Source organism: Sebastes fasciatus, chromosome 6, assembly GCF_043250625.1.
Source record: "Sebastes fasciatus isolate fSebFas1 chromosome 6, fSebFas1.pri, whole genome shotgun sequence".
In the NCBI taxonomy this organism is placed as follows: Eukaryota; Metazoa; Chordata; class Actinopteri; order Perciformes; family Sebastidae; genus Sebastes; species Sebastes fasciatus.
In genome coordinates this window covers 1,031,942-1,051,120 of record NC_133800.1, presented here as the reverse complement: position 1 = coordinate 1,051,120, position 19,179 = coordinate 1,031,942, and the positions used below count along the sequence as shown (strand labels likewise).

Sequence of the window (19,179 nt, the reverse complement as noted above, 5' to 3'; positions counted from 1 at the left end):
CACCATACACTACTACACCACTACACCATACACTATTACACCATGCACTACTACACCATACACTATTACACCATGCACTACTACACTAATACACTATTTCACCATACACTACTACACTAATACACTATTACACCATACACTACTACACTAATACACTACTACACCACTACACCATACACTATTTCACCATACACTACTACACCATACACTACTACATTACTACACTACTACACCACTACACCATAAACTATTACACCATACACTACTACACCACTACACCATACACTATTACACTATACACTACTACAATACACTGTCATTTAGAGAGTTCACTACTTTGCACCAGCAAAACAACTTTGGGTTTATTTGATAGCATTTTAGCAAATCTGAATCCACCAATCTGCTTATCTTCAAAACTAAAGTTATTAATAACTAAAAGTCAAAGATTCAAATAGATTTGTAATCAAACGTTGGCTGAGAAGCCACAAACACTGCAGATATTAGATGAGAAGATTGAAACTCTCCTCACTGTTCAGTGCTGTAAATATGCAGCCGGTTAGCTTAGCTTAGCATAAACATTCTCTGTCCAAAGGAAACACCACCCACCAGCACCTCTTCATCTCACTAATTCACAAATGGTGTCTTTTTCACAAATGGTGTCTTGTTTTCTGGTTTGCAAAAAAACAAAGTGTAAAAATGACACTTAGCTGTTTTATAATGATAATAATAAACTTTATTTATATACCACAATCCATTCATTCATTTAGAACCCATAAAAGAACTTTAAAATGAATTGTGTGCCGGACAGGTAGCCAACGTAAAGCTGTAAAGGTTGGAATAATGTGGACTCTCAGTCTGGTTTATATCAGAACACGTGCTGCTGGGTTCTGGACCAGCTGGAACTGACTAATAGCTTTATAAACATAGACAGAAGAGCGTTATGGTGTCCGGCCTACTGGGACTAAGGGCCTTTCCCATTTCCGATTTTATACGGCTCGATTCCTCTCCTCGACTCCTTTCGTCGACTCCTCTCCTCGCGTCTTAGTTGCGCCCACGGGAGATGTGAGCGGAGGAGGCGAGGAACAGACACGAGGAGAGAGGAAATGAGGAAATATGTTTTTAGAGACATGAGACGTCGTTTCCTCTGAAGCGTCACGTGAAACGACGTCCGTTTCTGATGACAGCTGCAGCTGATCACAGCTGGATCAGCTGTCAGTCGGCTTCAACAGCTGTTTATGTCTGAACTGATCTGATACTAATAAAGACACTCAGTTATTCTCAGTGGCAGAGCAGCAGTGTTTCCTCTCTGTAGCCTGTTACCTGTTTAACAAACACCTGCACATGAATAACAGCTGCAGTCTGTATTTCTACTGTGGACTGAGTCCTGCTTAGAGGACCAGGAACCATCTCTACTGGATCAATATCTTTATACTATTTATTCATTATTAGCGTCTGTAGTTATTGATATTCTGACAGTATAAGTTGTGTATTAGGCTGAATGTTTCAGGGAAAATGTTAATGATGTAACTCATATCAAACCCGACGCTCAGGAATTATCAGCCTCATGTGACTGAATGGAAATGAGATAAATGATGTAAAAGGTGTAAAAGACAGACCCTCCTTCTCTCTCTGACTTTAACTGGATCCTTAATAAAAGTTAACGGGGAAAATAACAGATCATCAAAAGAAAACTTTTTCTAAAATAAAGAAAGTTGTTTGAGGTCCGTTTGTTGTCAGCTTTTATAAAGCTCTCTCAGAGTCAGACTCCTTCAGTGACGGTGTGTGAAGCAGAGATCCTGCAGGTCCTTCTGCTGCTGGAACAATGTTCACACCTACAGTTAACACTGTTCACATATACAGTTAACACAGATTTTAACTAGACGGTGAATCAGAAGACAACTAAACTATAAATCTTTTAATCTGTGATCTGTCTTCACTCCGGTATAAAACTCAGTGATGTTGATGTATCAGATCAGTCCGGTCGGCAGCAGCATCCAATCAGTAACTGATATCCAATAAGGGGGCGTGTCGGTCGGTAAAAAACTTCTGTTAAGGATACACTGGAGGATACACTGGTGTATCCTCGCTCATGGCTCCTCCGGCAAGCCTCCTCGCTCCTCGCTCCTCGAGACGCATTTTAGGACTTGGGAAGTCCTTCAAGATGGAGCGCTGAGATTGATTTCAGTGTCACAGCCGGAGGATCGTGGAGCGAGGAGACGAGGAGGCAAAAAATCGTGAAATGAGATTCAGCTAAAGACATGGGTCAACTTTTGTGTGTCTGCTGGGAGAGAAACGCTCCGAGGATGGTTCCTGAGCCTCTAAGCAGGACTCAGTCCACAGTAGAAATACAGACTGCAGCTGTTATTCATGTGCAGGTGTTTGTTAAACAGGTAACAGGCTACAGAGAGGAAACACTGCTGCTCTGCCACTGAGTGTCCTCTTAATTAGTATTAGATCAGTTCAGACATAAACAGCTGTTAAAGCCGACTGACAGCTGATCCAGCTGTGATCAGCTGCAGCTGTCATCAGAAACGGACGTCACTTCACGTGACGCTTCAGAGGAAACGTTTCATTTCTATTAAAACGTATTTCCTCGTTTCCTGTCCTCGCATGGTGTCCTTGCGAAAAGACGCAAGTGAGGGAAACGTGGATGCAGTTAAGAGAATTGGGATGCACCCCTTGAACTCCAAATATCTGTCTATGGGTAATATCTGATTCCTTCTCACTAGGTGGTGGGCAGCGTGTGTGACATACACCTCCAATTATCCACAAATAGCAGCTAAACTGCCGTGGCAATGCAGCGGTTCGATATTAACACCATGAGGCTGCTACGCTGTTTTCCTGAAGAAACGGAAGTGATTAAGAAGGAAGCAGCTGAAGCGACAGATGAAATTGCCTTCAAGCCTGCCACTGATTTTTTTGTCCTTTATTCCAAATTGCATTTGAAGTAAAGGCCGTGGTAATCTGATCATGGATTTACTTCCTCTGGATCATTGGCCTCTCGGGGGGGGGGGGGGGAGGGGGAGTTGTTGCTGTTGGTGTTGTTTTGCAGAAAGAAGCGTAAAACTCTATCAGAGGGGGAAGGTAGCAGAGCCCGGTGTGTGTGTGTGTGTGTGTGTGTGTGTGTGTGTGTGTGTGTGTGAGAGTGTTGTTTGGTAATTTGAAGGATTGTCACTGTTGCTTCCATTACTGTCCACAAAAATAAATATGACTCCTTCAGCCAACTCGGTCTCATCAATAACCAGCGGACAATCCCGTGCCCTGTGCAAAACCAGCCTGCACACCACAGTGTGTGTGTATGTGCACTTAGAAATGCTCCTGCTAAGCAGCGTCTGTGAGGTAGAAGATGAGCTTGTTGAGGTCAGAATAATTTAGAAAATCCATTTAGAAAGCGTGCTGGGGGTGACCAAAACACAACTAAACACAGAAACACACTGTTAAAACAGAAAACACCACTAAACACAGAAAACACAATTAAACACAGAAACACACTATTAAAACAGAAAACACAGCTAAACATGGAAAACACAATTAAATACAGAAACACACTGTTACAACAGAAAACACAACTAAATACAGAAAACGCAACTAAATACAGAAACACACTGTTACAACAGAAAACACAACTAAATACAGAAACACGACTAAATACAGACCACACTGTTATAACAGAAAACAAAACTAAATACAGAAAACGCAACTAAATACAGAAACACACTGTTACAACAGAAAACACAACTAAACACAGAAAACACAATGTTACAACAGAAAACACAACTAAATACAGAAAACGCAACTAAATACAGAAACACACTGTTACAACAGAAAACACAACTAAATACAGAAAACGCAACTAAATACAGAAACACACTGTTACAACAGAAAGCACAACTAAATACAGAAAACACACTGTTACAACAGAAAACACAACTAAACACAGAAACACAACTAAATACAGAAAAGACAACTAAATACAGAAACACACTGTTACAACAGAAAACACAACTAAATACAGAAACACGACTAAATACAGAAACACAACTAAATACAGAAAACACAACTAAATACAGAAACACACTGTTACAACAGAAAACACAACTAAATACAGAAAACACACTATTAAAAGAGGAAACACAACTAAACACAGAAACACACTATTAAAAGAGGAAACACAACTAAACACAGAAACACAACAAAATACAGAAAACACAACTAAATGCAGAAACACACTGTTACAACAGAAAACACAACTAAATACAAAAACACAACTAAATGCAGAAACACAACTAAATACAGAAAACACAACTAAATACAGAAACACACTGTTACAACAGAAAACACAACTAAACACAGAAAACGATAGTTACGAATGTAACTACGGTTCTATGAATCCTGGATGACCGCCAGAGGCAGTGCTTCAACACTGAATATCTTCGTCTCGCGCATGCGCAGGTCGAGTATTAATATCAACAAAGTCACGTGTGACCTCGGATGACCCTGGTTAGGTATAAGTTCCGGTGTCATCCACGAGATCAGTCCTACAGAATCTTCTCGCGGGATCACGAGATTCTGAGTGACTAAGAACTCTGGCGGTCATCCAGGATTCATAGAACCGTAGTTACATTCGTAACTATCGTTCTATTTCATCCTTACTGACCGCCAGAGGCAGTGCTTCAACACTGGATGACTTATAACAACAGAGTCACGAGGAATCCTCGAGTACATACCCCATAAAGATGAAGCAGAGGAACTCGGCTGAAGGACCACGCCCAGTGGATGGGGGATGGCCACATTGACTCTATAATATCTGAAGAATGTGCTCGGTGACGTCCCTGAGGCCGCGGCACATATGTCCTCCAAGGGGACCCCTCTCAGGGTTGCCCATGATGTGGAAACACTCCTGATAGAGTGGCACCTTACTGTGGATGGAGGAGAACGGTCATTCACCTTGTATGCGTGGGAAATCACTTCCACGATCCAGTGGGACAGGCGCTGCTTTGAGAGCGCACAGCCCTTCTTGGGACCGCCGTAACAGATAAAGAGTTGCTCTGACCGCCGTATGCATGCGGTGGTTTCTACATAGGCTCTAAGGGCCCGCACTGGGCATAACAGCCTTGCCCTCTCCTCCCCATCTCCTTTAGGGGGTTGAAACTGGGCAAGCCGAATAGGCTGATTGTGATGTGATCGTGACAGCACCTTAGGGAGGAACGCTGTATTTGGCCACAAAGTGACACCTGAGCCATCTGAGTTCCCCTCAGACGTGAATTGTTCACTGACAAGGCATGTAGCTCGCCTACACGCTTTGCAGAAGTGATGGCAAGGAGAAATGAAGTTTTGGCCGACAGCCACCTCAGCTCTGCCTGTACTAAGGGTTCAAAGGGAGGCAAGCATAGAGCGTCCAGCACCAGGGGCAGGTCCCATGCGGGAGCCCTCGGAGTGCTCGGGGGACGCAGCCGCAGAGCCCCTTTTAAGAAGAGAGACACAAGCCTGTTGCTCCCCACAGTGTTATTATCGACCCTATCGTGCTGCGATGAAATAGCAGCCACATACACCTTCAGTGTAGATGGAGACCGGCCACCTTCCAGGAGGGACTGCAGAAACTTCAGAATTGTAGGCACCGAGCAATGTACTGGGTCCTCTTTCTGAACTGTACACCATTCAGAGAACAACTTCCACCTGTTCTCGTACTGCAGGTGGGTAGATGGTGCTCTGGCATTCAGAATAGTCTTTCTGACGGGCTCTATGCAATCAGTCAGCATTGGGTCGGACCCTCCAGCGGCCAAACCTACAGCTGAAGGCGGCTGGGGTCGGGATGCCAGATCTGACCCCCCAGCTGAGATAAGAGGTCTGTCCTGCTGGGGAGGCGCCAGGGCGTCCCGCAGCAGAGTCTGTGCAGCAGTGAGAACCCTATCCTTGCTGGCCAGAAGGGGGCCACCAGGAGAAGTCTGTGGCCCTGCTGAAACACTCTGAGAAGCGTTGGTAGGATCAGAGGGAACGGTGGGAAGGCATAGAGGAGACTCTCTGGCCACGTGTGAGCCAGAGTATCTTGACCTAGAGGGCTGGTCTTCTCCCTCAAGGAGAACCAGAGGAGGCAGTGGATTGACATCTCTGAGGCAAAGAGATCCACCTCTGCTCTGCCGAAGAGACTCCATATTTTGTGCACCACCTGTGGGTGAAGGCGCCCCTCCCCCGGCGGGGGTTTGTGACGGGAGAGGAAATCTGCGACAGGGTTCCGTTCCCCTGGCAAATACATTGCCCGTAGGCTGGTCAGGCGAGAGGCTGCCCATGTCAGGAGAGCCTGGGATGTCTGCAGCAACCTTGCAGATTTGGTGCCCCCTTGGTGGTTTATATAAAAAAACGGTCGAGGTGTTGTCCGACCGGACGAGCACATGTTTCCCTCTCAGGTATGGCAGGAAGTGCTTGAGCGCTAGGTGCACTGCACGTAGCTCCAGCACATTGACATGCTCTGTGCGGTCCAGAGCAGACCACTGTCCCCGAGCAGTCTTGTTCTGCCACACTGCACCCCACCCAGAGAGGCAGGCATCTGTTGTGACGGTCTCTCTGCGGGATGGAACGGAGCCCATGGGCACGCCCTTTTCCAAGTACGCTCTCTCCCTCCATGGGGATAGAGCGAGAAAGCACTGTTGAGACACCTTTATCTTCTTGTGCCTGTGCCGCTTGGCGTCCAAGTGGAGGCTGTTCAACCATCTCTGCAGAGGGCGCAGTGAAAGCAAGCCCAAGGGAACGACAGCTGAGGCAGCTGCCAGTTTGCCCAGCAGGCGAAGAAACAGAATGTGGGGCAACGACCTGCCCCCTTGGAAGATGTGAAGGTGGTGGAGGATGTTGTCCACACGCTGAAGTGACGGACAAGCCCTCATAGTGACTGTGTCCAGAGCCATACCAATAAAGGTTATGCTCTGGGAGGGGTTCAGAGAGCTCTTCCCCAAGTTCACCCTGAGACCCAGCTGGGTCCTGTGGGAGAGAAGGAGGGCCGTGTCCCGGGCCGCCTGAAGCGGGGATGGCGCACAGATCAGCCAATCGTCTAGATACGGCAGGATCTTCATGCCGCGTGACTGCAGGGGCGAGAGGGCCGTCGCAACGCACCTGGTGAATACTCGTGGGGGACAGGGAGAGTCCAAATGGAAGCACCCTGAACTGAAATTGACGGTTTTGGAAAACAAAACGAAGAAACCTCCTGTGGTGAGGTACAATGGGAACATGGAAATAAGCCTCCTTCAAGTCGACAGATGTGAACCATTCCCACCTGGTGACAGCACGAAGAGTGTCCGCTGTGCTCAGCATTCATTATGACCCGGCTGGAGGATGGGGGCCGGCGCCGGAATTGAAGTTTGTACCCCCGGGTTAGGGTGGACACCACCCAGGGGTCTGAAGTGTGAGCTGCCCAGCAGTTGAGCTGCTGCTGGGAGAAATAACCGACAGCCGGCCCTAGGGTCTCAGTAGCGGGCCCCCCGGCCTCTGAAGGCTCTGGGGGGGCGGCGGTTAGGCTCCACGGCCCAGGTTGCCTGGAGGGCAAGTGGGCGGGGTTGTCACGGTAGCGGACCTGCCTCTCGGTGGAGCGCTGAGGTCCGTGGTGGCCACTAGGCTGAGCCGGTGGCCGGGAGCGGCCTCGGGGGGCAGACATGGAGCCCCTCGGCCTGGCAGGGGGGGGCATGCCCTTTCGAAGACCAGAGAACTGCCTGGTCTGGTCAGCTTGGACAGTCCGCTCAAGTACCTGTAGGGCAGCTGTCCCGAACAGGTGCCCTGGTTCTACTGGAACAGTACGGAGGGTCCTCCGACATGTCTCAGACAAGGGCGACTGCGCCAGCCAAACCTGGCGACGAGTCTGAACCAGCATGGACATCAGCCGTCCAAGTTCCCTCGACATCAGTGCAAACGCCTGCAATGACGCGTCACTGAGGCTGGTGGAGGAAACGTCGGGAGCAGCCTCCTGCAGAGAGGCTGAGAGGGCAAGCATGAGGTGTGAGAGGGAGTTGCCCATGCGGCCCATGCGAGCCGCTGTATCATAAGCTTTAGAGAGGAGGTCGTCTGTGACCCGACATTGGGGTCGAGGGCACCTTGCCTCTGGTCTCAGAGCCTCGTCAGGGGAGACTATGAGAGAAGCAATGGCAGGCTCAATAGCTGGCATGTGGTCAAGGCCAATTTTTTGCCGCATCCTGCATGGCTGCCAGGGTTCGGCCATCAGACGGGAGACGGGAGAAAGCCCTAGTATCCCTCCAGCATGCCTGTAACTCCCTAAGATACTCTTTGGAGGGAGGGACAGTAAAGGTGGTGGAGGCCGGCGCGCGCCTAAAGAAAGCGCTCGCAGGCGCCGATTCTGGCTGCCGTATACCCATCGGAAGAACTATGGGCCGAGGAACGGGAGCCGCGCCCAGAGGAATGGGAGGGCTCCTCCACGTTGTATTCATTAAAGAGGGTGGCCGAAGCCGCCATCGAGACAGCATCTTCCTCCGAATATGACTCAGCCATGGGCAGAGTTGGTGTACCTGCGTCCTCCGTACCCGCACTAGAGTGGAGCGCCAGGAGGAGCGACTTCATCTGGGCTAGCTCAGCCGTAAGCAGATCCACCTTAGAAGACAGCTTGCCAGACTTAGCCTGCTTCTTGGATGGCGCACCCGCAGCCTCTGTGGCCTGCCGTTTGGAACGGGTAGTTTGGGCTGGGGCCAGCTGCCCTGAGGGGACAGCGTAACCCATCAGGAGGTTTGAAGAGGAGCCATACAGGTGTAGCAGCCTGGAGAGTTGAGCATCGTGACAGCCACGGAGAAACTCTGTCCCGTCAGTTGCTGCTGAAGTCAGTCTGAGCGAGAGCACTCTGCTGACTGAAGAGAACGTGCAGGAAACAGTCTGTGTAGTGAGAGGAGAGCGAGCACACTGTCTTCACTAGCACAGTAACTGTTATCAATATACTTAACTGTTGCTGGTGTCGCGCCGAGTTAGCCTGAGCGAGAACGCGCTGCTAACTGGAGAGAACGTGCAGAAAAAACAGCCTGTGTAGTGAGAGGAGAGCGAGCACACTGTCTTCACTAGCACAGTAACTGTCAATGTCTGAGTCTACCAGCCTGAGCGAGAGCACTCTGCTAATGCGAGGACAGTAACGTTGTGGTAATCAATGCCAAGGTTAGCGTGAGCGAGAGCACTCTGCTAACTGAGGAGAACGTGCAAGAAACAGTCTGTGTAGTGAGAGGAGAGCGAGCACACTGTTTTCACTAGTACAGTAACTGTCAATGTCTTAGTCTACCCGATTAGCCTGAGCGAGAGCACCCTGCTAATGCGAGGACAGTAACGTTGTGGTAATCAATGCCAAGGTTAGCCTGAGCGAGAGCACTCCGCTAACTGTGAAGGCGGTAACGTTGTGAAAACAATGCCGAAATTAGCCTGAGCGAGAGCACTCTGCTAGTTAAGAAGGCAGTAAGTTTATAGTAAACCATGCATACAGTAATGTTACCACTATACTCAGCTGTAAGCAATGTTCGTTATAGTGCTACACAGAGCAGAGAGGAGAGCTGGACGCCTCCTCCCTGACAGCACGTTGTCAAACGGTAAACACTGAGCGGACACGCTCTTGTTAGTATCTCACTAGTTTAGCATGAGCTAACGCTCTGCTAACTGTGCACAGACGTTCTTGTTATAGAAAACAATGTAAATCGATCTCACCGGGTGATGTACACATTGGAAGATGTCCTTATCACGCTGGTGATGATCAGGATAGGTGCATCCGCCGTCTCCTCCGTCGGAGGACCGAACGGCGGACAGCACAGTTTGATGGGCGGCTCGTCGCAGCCTTTGGAGGGCGAAACTCCGCAACTCCGACCGGTGGTCACAAGGCTACCGGCGACGAGCTCAAATAGGTAATTTAGCTTTTAGCTAATGCTACCACAGTAGTTAAACTGCGCAAGCGAGAAGATGAAATAGGACTGATCTTGTGGATGACACCGGAACTTATACCTAACCAGGGTCATCCGAGGTCACACGTGACTTTGTAGATATTAATACTCGACCTGCGCATGCGCGAGACGAAGATATTCAGTGTTGAAGCACTGCCTCTGGCGGTCAGTAAGGATGAAATAGAACACAATGTTACAACAGAAAACACAACTAAACACAGAAACACACTGTTAAAACAGAAAACACAACCAAACACAAAAACACAACTAAATACAGAAACACACTATTAAAACAGAAAACACAACTAAATACAGAAACACAACTAAATAAAGAAAACACAACTAAATACAGAAACACGACTAAATACAGAAAACACAACTAAATACAGAAACACACTGTTACAACAGAAAACACAACTAAACACAGAAAACACAATGTTACAACAGAAAACACAACTAAACACAGAAAACACAATGTTACAACAGAAAACACAACTAAACACAGAAAACACAATGTTACAACAGAAAACACAACTAAACACAGAAAACACAACTAAGTAGAGAAACACAACTAAATACAGAAACACACTGTCACAATAGAAAACACAACTAAATACAGAAAACACAACCAAACACAGAAACACACTATTAAAACAGAAAACACAACTAAACACAGAAACACAACTAAATACAGAAACACAACTAAACACAGAAACACACTGTTACAACAGAAAACACAACTAAACACAACTAAACACAGAAACACAACTAAATACAGAAACACAACTAAATATAGAAACACAACTAAATACAGAAAACACAACTAAATACAGAAACACGACTAAATACAGAAAACACAACTAAATACAGAAACACACTGTTACAACAGAAAACACAACTAAATACAGAAAACGCAACTAAATACAGAAACACACTGTTACAACAGAAAGCACAACTAAATACAGAAAACACACTGTTAAAAGAGGAAACACAACTAAACACAGAAACACACTATTAAAAGAGGAAACACAACTAAAAACAAAAACACGACTAAATACAGAAACACAACTAAACACAGAAACACACTATTAAAACAGAAAACACAACTAAACACAGAAACACAACTAAATACAGAAACACAACTAAACACAGAAACACACTGTTACAACAGAAAACACAACTAAACACAACTAAACACAGAAACACAACTAAATACAGAAACACAACTAAATACAGAAAACACAACTAAATACAGAAACACGACTAAATACAGAAAACACAACTAAATACAGAAACACACTGTTACAACAGAAAACACAACTAAATACAGAAAACGCAACTAAATACAGAAACACACTGTTACAACAGAAAGCACAACTAAATACAGAAAACACACTGTTAAAAGAGGAAACACAACTAAACACAGAAACACACTATTAAAAGAGGAAACACAACTAAACACAAAAACACGACTAAATACAGAAACACAACTAAACACAGAAAACACAACTAAATACAGAAACACGACTAAATACAGAAAAAACAACTAAATACAGAAAACACAACTAAATACAGAAACACACTGTTACAACAGAAAACACAACTAAATACAGAAAACACACTATTAAAAGAGGAAACACAACTAAACACAGAAACACACTATTAAAAGAGGAAACACAACTAAACACAGAAACACAACTAAATACAGAAAACACAACTAAATGCAGAAACACGACAAAATACAGAAAACACAACTAAATACAGAAACACACTGTTACAACAGAAAACACAACTAAATACAAAAACACAACTAAATGCAGAAACACAACTAAATACAGAAAACACAACTAAATACAGAAACACACTGTTACAACAGAAAACACAACTAAATACAGAAAACACACTATTAAAACAGAAAACACAACTAAACACAAAAACACAACTAAATACAGAAACACACTATTAAAACAGAAAACACAACTAAATACAGAAACACAACTAAATAAAGAAAACACAACTAAATACAGAAACACGACTAAATACAGAAAACACAACTAAATACAGAAACACACTGTTACAACAGAAAACACAACTAAACACAGAAAACACAATGTTACAACAGAAAACACAACTAAACACAGAAAACACAACTAAATACAGAAACGCACTGTTACAACAGAAAACACAACTAAACACAGAAAACACAACTAAGTACAAACACAACTAAATACAGAAACACACTGTTAAAACAGAAAACACAACTAAACACAGAAACACACTGTTAAAACAGAAAACACAACTAAATACAGAAAACACAACTAAACACAGAAAACACACTATTACAACAGAAAACACAACTAAACACAAAAAACACAACTAAATACAGAAACACACTGTTAAAACAGAAAACACAACTAAACACAGAAACACACTGTTAAAACAGAAAACACAACTAAATACAGAAAACACAACTAAACACAGAAAACACACTGTTACAACAGAAAACACAACTAAACACAAAAAACACAACTAAATACAGAAACACACTGTTACAACAGAAAACACAACTAAACACAGAAAACACAACTAAGTAGAGAAACACAACTAAATACAGAAACACACTGTTACAATAGAAAACACAACTAAATACAGAAGACACAACCAAACACAGAAACACACTATTAAAACAGAAAACACAACTAAACACAGAAACACAACTAAATACAGAAACACAACTAAACACAGAAACACACTGTTACAACAGAAAACACAACTAAACACAACTAAACACAGAAACACAACTAAATACAGAAACACAACTAAATACAGAAAACACAACTAAATATAGAAACACAACTAAATACTGAAAACACAACTAAATACAGAAACACGACTAAATACAGAAAACACAACTAAATACAGAAACACACTGTTAAAACAGAAAACACAACTAAACACAAAAACACAACTAAATACAGAAACACACTATTAAAACAGAAAACACAACTAAATACAGAAACACAACTAAATAAAGAAAACACAACTAAATACAGAAACACGACTAAATACAGAAAACACAACTAAATACAGAAAACACACTATTAAAAGAGGAAACACAACTAAACACAGAAACACACTATTAAAAGAGGAAACACAACTAAACACAGAAACACAACTAAATACAGAAAACACAACTAAATGCAGAAACACGACAAAATACAGAAAACACAACTAAATACAGAAACACACTGTTACAACAGAAAACACAACTAAATACAAAAACACAACTAAATGCAGAAACACAACTAAATACAGAAAACACAACTAAATACAGAAACACACTGTTACAACAGAAAACACAACTAAACACAGAAAACACAATGTTACAACAGAAAACACAACTAAACACAGAAACACACTGTTAAAACAGAAAACACAACTAAACACAAAAACACAACTAAATACAGAAACACACTATTAAAACAGAAAACACAACTAAATACAGAAACACAACTAAATAAAGAAAACACAACTAAATACAGAAACACGACTAAATACAGAAAACACAACTAAATACAGAAACACACTGTTACAACAGAAAACACAACTAAACACAGAAAACACAATGTTACAACAGAAAACACAACTAAACACAGAAAACACAATGTTACAACAGAAAACACAACTAAACACAGAAAACACAACTAAGTAGAAACACAACTAAATACAGAAACACACTGTTAAAACAGAAAACACAACTAAACACAGAAACACACTGTTAAAACAGAAAACACAACTAAATACAGAAAACACAACTAAACACAGAAAACACACTGTTACAACAGAAAACACAACTAAACACAAAAAACACAATTAAATACAGAAACACACTGTTACAACAGAAAACACAACTAAACACAGAAAACACAACTAAGTAGAGAAACACAACTAAATACAGAAACACACTGTTACAATAGAAAACACAACTAAATACAGAAAACACAACCAAACACAGAAACACACTATTAAAACAGAAAACACAACTAAACACAGAAACACAACTAAATACAGAAACACAACTAAACACAGAAACACACTGTTACAACAGAAAACACAACTAAACACAACTAAACACAGAAACACAACTAAATACAGAAACACAACTAAATACAGAAAACACAACTAAATATAGAAACACAACTAAATACAGAAAACACAACTAAATACAGAAACACGACTAAATACAGAAAACACAACTAAATACAGAAACACACTGTTACAACAGAAAACACAACTAAACACAGAAAACACAACTAAATACAGAAACACACTATTAAAAGAGGAAACACAACTAAGTAGAGAAACACAACTAAATACAGAAACACACTGTTACAATAGAAAACACAACTAAATACAGAAAACACAACCAAACACAGAAACCCACTGTTAAAACAGAAAACACAACCAAACACAGAAACCCACTGTTACAACAGAAAACACAACTAAACACAGAAAACACAACTAAGTAGAAACACAACTAAATACAGAAACACACTGTTAAAACAGAAAACACAACTAAACACAGAAACACAACTAAATACAGAAACACACTGTTAAAACAGAAACACACTGTTAAAACAGAAAACACAACTAAGTACAGAAAACACAACTAAACACAGAAAACACACTGTTACAACAGAAAACACAACTAAATACAGAAACACGACTAAATACAGAAAACACAACTAAATACAGAAACACACTATTAAAAGAGGAAACACAACTAAGTAGAGAAACACAACTAAATACAGAAACACACTGTTACAATAGAAAACACAACTAAATACAGAAACACGACTAAATACAGAAAACACAACTAAATACAGAAACACACTATTAAAAGAGGAAACACAACTAAGTAGAGAAACACAACTAAATACAGAAACACACTGTTACAATAGAAAACACAACTAAATACAGAAAACACAACCAAACACAGAAACCCACTGTTAAAACAGAAAACACAACCAAACACAGAAACCCACTGTTAAAACAGAAATCACAACCAAACACAGAAACACACTGTTAAAACAGAAAACATAACCAAATGCAGGTTATCTGCATTAATATCTGAATCCTCCAAACAGAAAGTTGAAAAAAAAAATCTTGCATGGTTTTCTTATTTTGTATGGCTGACGGAGAGTTGACCTGAGTAACTTTATGAGTCACCAACCATGGCAACACTAACATGTCCCAGATGAGTGTTCATCCCTGGAAACAGTTGTTTTTACCCCATTGCGTTGTCTTCTCTGACACTGCTAGTGTTTCTGTGTTTGGTTGATCCTTCTTTTTTTAAAGCATGTTTTTCTTGTTGGTTGCAGCAGCGTATTGAGCTTTCAGGGCCTCCGTACTTATCACTTCATTTTCATTAACAATCAAAACAACTACTTGACAAGATGAAATAAGAATACCAGATGAAAAGTAAGATCACCAGAAAAGTGGTAATCTTCTTAAAAAACCTTTTGGTCATGTTTGTTGAAATTCTCTTTAAATCCCGACAGCAATCAATAAATCAAATGTTCTGATTAAAAAGAGAAAAAATCTGATATCTGTGGCTGTCAGGACTCTAACTGTATACCTACCTGTCTACCTACCTAGCTGTCTACCTACCTACCAACCTACCCGTCTACCTACCTACCTACCTACCTACATACCTACCTACCTACCTACCCGTCTACCTACCTACCTACCTACCTACCTACCTACCTACCTACCTACCTACCTACCTACCTACCTACCTACCTACCTACCTACCTACCCATCTACCTACCTGTCTACTGTACCTACCTGTCTACTGTACCTACCTACCTACCTACCTACCTACCTACCTACCTACCTACCTACCCGTCTACCTGCCTGTCTATCTACCTGTCTACCTACCTGTCTACCTACCTACCTACCCGTCTACCTACCTACCTACCTACCTACCTACCTACCTACCTACCTACCTACCTACCTACCTACCTACCTACCTACCGACCTGTCTACCTACCTGTCTACCTACCTGTCTACCTACCTGTCTACCTACCTGTCTACCTACCTACCTACCCGTCTACCTGCCTACCTACCTACCTGTCTACCTACCTACCTGTCTATCTGTCTACCTACCTACCTACCTACCTACCTCCCTCCCTCCCTACCCGTCTACCTGCCTACCTACCTACCTGTCTACCTATCTACCTGTCTACCTACCTACCTACCTACCTACCTGTCTACCTGCCTACCTACCTACCTGTCTACCTACCTACCTACCTCCCTACCCGTCTACCTACCTACCTACCTACCTGTCTACCAAATCTCTACCTACCTACCTACCAACTGTCTACCTACCTACCTACCTACCTACCTGTCTACCTACCTAACTACCTACCTACTTACCTACCAACTGTCTACCTACCTGTCTACCTGTCTACCTACCTACCTGTCTACCTACCTGTCTATCTACCTTTCTACCTACCTGTGTACCTACCTGTCTACCTACCTGTCTACCTACCTACCTAGCTGTCTATCTACCTGTCTACCTACCTGTCCTCGTACCTAATGATAATGTTGGGGGAGTGTCTTTGGAGGGAGACCTGAAGGGACGGACTGTCAGTGTTGATGACTTGGTGTCTTCCTCTCTAGATTTAGGGACTTTTGGAGCTTGTGCTGCTGCTTTCAGTGGAGAAGAGTTGGTAACACTGGGCTGGTTTTTAGGTTGGATATTTTTTTAAATGTGACGTACTCTTGCTGGTTTCTCCAGATTACTGACCCTGGCTCTAAGCAAGGCACTACCAGCCTCTAATCAGAGTTGATTTGTCAGTGAGAGGAGATGACAAGTGTTGATTGGAGTGTTGTTTCTCCACCCAGAGGTGACATCGCTCTGAGGCAGCTGTTCAACATTCTCTAAATGTGTGCCACTGACTCTGATGGATGTGGATTCATAGAAGTCTTTCAAAATGCTCACACTGAAATGAACAGTGTGAATTCTTGATGCTGTGTGTGCAGTGAGCTGACCAGCAAATAAAACCAAACCGGTTCAGTATTCCATCAGGAGGGACATTAGACAGAGATACAGACACATATATGGTATCCCATCGTCATGTGACATAACTGCATGTTGCCATCAAGCATAAGGAAACTGAAACAGTATCAGTATCTCTGGAGGTAACGTCATCTCTCATCGAGGGACACGGATCAGGATCCAGTGTTTCCCGTAATTATGCCCACTACAGTTTCATAATGAACTGATAATAGTTCTACATTCTCCGGTGGGGTCGGTTGGCCACCCGCTCAGTCTGCCCGGGAGATTTAACTCAACGGGTGAATGGCGGCTGCTCGCCTGGTGTGGCAGGATCCCTGTTGGACTTCTCTCGGCGGTGCGGACCCGTCGCCGCTTTCCGGGTCCAGTTTGGACCGAACCATTTTCACAATAACAGCGGTGGGGGGGGGGGGGGGGGGGGGGGGGGTGGCTGTGAGATGATAAGTTGAAAGGTGTTTCAATGATACCAATATATTTATTTATCATGTAAATATATTTAGACCTTTGCATGGGCCCCACCACCTGGCCTTGGGCCCGGGGACAGCTGTACCCTTTGCCTCCGCCTGACGGCGGTCCTGTCTGAGAGTACCAGAGAGCGCTACCCTTGGTGTGGTGCACTGTTCTCAAAGTTCAAATGATTTCAACTTTGACCTTGGTTAAAATGCACAACCAATTAGAAGAGCTGTAACTGTTGTTGTTGCCTAGGAACAGTGAATGGCGTTCCTTGCTCTCTTTTCGGGGAGATATTTTACGTGCACGTCTCTGCGCCCGACTTCGTGGTGAGTGAAGAGCAAATCTCTGATCATGTGAAGGCAGCTTTACTTGTCCCTGGTCCCACGTCTGAGTGCTACTGACTGTGGTGATCCCCTGACTTCAAATCTAACGCCACCGTTCACAGTCATTGTAATCCGTCTGCTACTTCAGCACCACGGACAGCGCTGTGGACTTCTCAATACACAAGACAGTGAGAGACGCTTCTGAAACGCTTCTGAAACACGCTGCGGTGCGTCAGGTGGAATCACAAGCATCGTCTAGATTGACCACAATCAACTCTGGCTGAGCCGTGATCGGGGCCGTAGACTCTAACTGACTAACCTCAGTCAGATGAAAGTCAGGCAGACTAGACTAACATATTCACTAATCACCTAACAGCACTTTAACAATGTCCGTTGTGAGCCTGTTAGCATGTTGCTGTTAGCATTCAGCTCAAAGCACTACTACGGGCCTCACAGACCTGTTAGCATGGTGTTAGCATTCAGCTCAAAGCACTACTATGGGGCCTCACAGACCTGTTAGCATGGTGTTAGCATTCAGCTCAAAGCACTACTATGGGGCCTCACAGACCTGTTAGCATGGTGGTGTTAGCATTCAGCTCAAAGCACTACTATGGGGCCTCACAGACCTGTTAGCATGGTGTTAGCATTCAGCTCAAAGCACTACTATGGGGCCTCACAGACCTGTTAGCATGGTGTTAGCATTCAGCTCAAAGCACTACTATGGGGCCTCACAGACCTGTTAGCATGGTGTTAGCATTCAGCTCAAAGCACTACTATGGGGCCTTACAGACCTGTTAGCATGGTGTTAGCATTCAGCTCAAAGCACTACTATGGGGCCTCACAGACCTGTTAGCATGGTGGTGTTAGCATTCAGCTCAAAGCACTACTATGGGGCCTCACAGACCTGTTAGCATGGTGGTGTTAGCATTCAGCTCAAAGCACTACTATGGGGCCTCACAGACCTGTTAGCATGGTGGTGTTAGCATTCAGCTCAAAGCACTACTATGGGGCCTCACAGACCTGTTAGCATGGTGTTAGCATTCAGCTCAAAGCACTACTATGGGGCCTCACAGACCTGTTAGCATGGTGGTGTTAGCATTCAGCTCAAAGCCCTACTATGGGGCCTTACAGACCTGTTAGCATGGTGTTAGCATTCAGCTCAAAGCACTACGTGGTGTTAGCATTCAGCTCAAAGCACTACTATGGGGCCTCACAGACCTGTTAGCATGGTGTTAGCATTCAGCTCAAAGCACTACTATGGGGCCTCACAGACCTGTTAGCATGGTGGTTTTATGTCAACATGTTGGAAATAAATATTGCGACTTTAAGGTCCGCCTGGCTACTACACGCCCACTTATTTCAGACTCAACATCTCCATCTAATGTGTTTTTTTTCTCTCTCTTGTATTTCACTTGTAATT

General features: G+C 43.7%; 1 protein-coding gene and 1 long non-coding RNA gene across 2 annotated transcripts in view; both read right to left on the bottom strand.

Annotated features, from left to right (window-relative positions):
* Window positions 1-19,179, bottom strand: part of tacr1a (tachykinin receptor 1a) — a 66,342-nt gene that overhangs the window by 32,905 nt on the left and 14,258 nt on the right. The gene's annotated exons all lie outside the window — the stretch shown is intronic.
* On the bottom strand, window positions 15,777-16,696 carry LOC141768740 (uncharacterized). The gene is made up of 3 exons (XR_012594199.1): window positions 16,452-16,696; window positions 16,135-16,395; window positions 15,777-16,078 (listed from the first exon to the last, which is right to left on the bottom strand). It is a non-coding gene; the product is annotated as an uncharacterized LOC141768740 (long non-coding RNA).